Raw genomic sequence first — 2,876 nt, forward strand, 5'->3', positions numbered from 1 at the left:
ATCCTCCAGAGGATCACTCTATCCTCAAGTGTGACATTATAGATGAAACCGTGGCTGAAGTTCACCAGGAGGAATTTGAAGAGAAGCACACAGGACAAGGTCCAAGTGTGGGGACATTCTCAGAGGACAATGACAGTGCCTTACCACTGTTACCAGCTCCAGACAACCCAGAGCCTGAACATGATCAGAAGCTAGAATTAAAACCCCTTCCTCTACACCTCAAATATGCTTACCTTGAAGACGGGCAGAAGTTCCCAGTTATCATTGCAAGGGAACTCACTTCTCAACAGGAAGAGCAGCTACTTGGTGTGCTGAGGAGGCATAAGAAGGCGATTGGTTAGAGTTTGGCAGACATAGTAGGCATCAATCCCCAAGTCTGTGAGCATAGGATATTTTTAGAAGAGGGAGCAAGGCCTGTCCGTCAACCCCAGAGAAGACTGAACCCCACTATCCTAGAGGTTGTCAAAAAGGAAGTGACCAGACTACTAGAGGCAGATATCATCTATCCCATCTCAGACAGTGAATGGGTAAGCCTAGTACAAGTGGTGCCAAAGAAGTCTGGAGTCACTGCAGTGAAGAATGAGCATGGAGAGCTCCTGACAACCAGAGTTCAGAACGCCTGGAGGGTCTGCATTGACTACAGATGCCTCAACCAAGCAACTCGTAAGGATCACTATCCTCTTCCATTCATTGATCAAATATTGGATCGCCTGTCAGGTAAATCGCATTATTGTTTTCTAGATGGTTACACAGGTTATTTCCAGATTCATATAGCTCCTAAGGATCAGGAAAAGACCACTTTTACATGTCCTTTTGGGACTTATGCTTACAAGAGAATGCCCTTTAGCTTGTACAATGCACCAGCTACTTTCCAGAGGTGCATGATGAGTCTTTTCTCTAATCTTATTGAGGACTGTATGGAGGTTTTTATGGATGATTTTAGTGTTTATGGTGATTCCTTTAGCCTTTGCTTAGATGGATTATCTAGAGTGTTAGATAGATGTGTCAGTACAAACCTGGTATTAAATTTTGAAAAATGTCACTTTATGGTTAAATAAGGGATTTTACTAGGACATGTTGTGTCTAACACTGGCATTTCTGTAGATCCAGCAAAGGTGGATGTTATTTCTAGTTTACCTTACCCCTCTTCTGTGAGGGAGGTCCATTCTTTCCTTGGCCATGCAGGTTTTTACAAGAGATTCATTAAGGACTTCAGTAAGGTAGCACTTCCCTTATCCAGGCTACTGCAGAAAGATATTGAGTTCGAGTTTAGTGAAAATTGCAAACATGCATTTGATAAGCTGAAGACCGCACTGACTCAAGATCCAATTGTAAGAGGACCAGACTGGAGCCAACCATTTGAAATAATGTGCGATGCTTCCAACCATGCAGTAGGAGCAGCACTGGCTCAGCGTGAAGGTAAGGATCCTTTTGTTATTGCTTACGTGTCTAAAACTTTAGATGCCGCTCAGTCGAATTACACTACTACTGCGAAAGAGCTTCTTGCTATTGTTTTTGCTCTGGATAAATTTCGAGCCTATTTACTTGGTACGAAGGTAGTAGTGTATTCAGACCACGCAGCTCTAAAGTATTTATTAGCTAAAAAGGAGTCCAAACCAAGGCTTATACGTTAGATACTGCTATTACAAGAATTTTATTTGGAAATTAAGGACATGAGTGGTAACCAAAATTTAGTGGCAGACCACTTGAGTTGCCTTGAACATATTACAGATGACTCCACTCCTATAGCTGATAATTTCCCATTTGATAACCTGCAAGCAGTATCTGAGATAGTCCTTTGGTATGCCCTTGTAGCTAATTATCTAGTTAGCCGCACTTTTCCTCCAAACTTTTCTAAGCATCAAAGAGACAAGCTGAAAAGCGAGTCTAAATATTATATATGGGATGACCCATATTTATGGAGATGTAGCGCTGACCAGATAATTAGAAGGTGTGTGCCTCAATCAGAATTCCAGTCCATCTTAGAGGCCTGTCACTCATCTGAGAGTGGAGGACATTTTGGCCCTCAAAGAACTGCTAGAAAAATCTTAGACTGTGGATTCTGGTGGCCTACTCCTTTTAAGGACGCTGCTGAATTTTGTAGATCTTGTTTTTCATGCCAGAAATTTGGTAATATATCCAGGTGGGATGAGATGCCTCAACAAATTATGCTTTTTATTGAAATTTTTTATGTTTAGGGCATTGACTTCATGGGTCCATTCCCAAATTCTAATGGTTATTTCTATATATTGTTAGCTGTGGATTACGTTTCCAAATGGGTGGAAGTAATTCCTACCCGCACTGATGATGCTAACACTGTTGTTTCTTTTGTGAGAAACCATATTATCTGTCGCTTTGGATCACCACGAGCAATCGAGAGCGATCAAGGCACCCATTTTTGTAATAGGAGACTAACAGGACTAATGAAGAAGCATGGGATAATTCATAAAGTTGCAACAGCCTACCATCCTCAGACTAATGCGCAAGCCGAGGTGTCAAATAGAGAGATAAAGTGTATCTTGCAGAAGATAGTCAAACCTCATAGAAGAGACTGGAGCACCAGGCTACAAGATGCACTCTGGACATACAGAACAACATACAAAATACCCATTGGGACGAGTCCTTTCCGCTTAGTTTATGGAAAAGCTTGTCATCTCCCTGTTGAAGTAGAGCACAAAGCCTTTTGGGCAGTAAAGGAATGCAACATGGGAATCGAGAGAGCCGGAGCTGAAAGGAAGTTGCAACTGCAGGAACTGGAGAGCCTTCGCCTAGAAGCTTTTGAGAACTCAAGACTATACAAGGAGAAGATGAAGGCTGTACATGATCAGCACATCAGAAGGAAAGAGTTCGAACCTGGGGACTTAGTCCTCCTTTAT

The sequence above is a fragment of the Arachis hypogaea genome, chromosome 11, assembly GCF_003086295.3.
Source record: "Arachis hypogaea cultivar Tifrunner chromosome 11, arahy.Tifrunner.gnm2.J5K5, whole genome shotgun sequence".
Taxonomy (NCBI): Eukaryota; Viridiplantae; Streptophyta; class Magnoliopsida; order Fabales; family Fabaceae; genus Arachis; species Arachis hypogaea.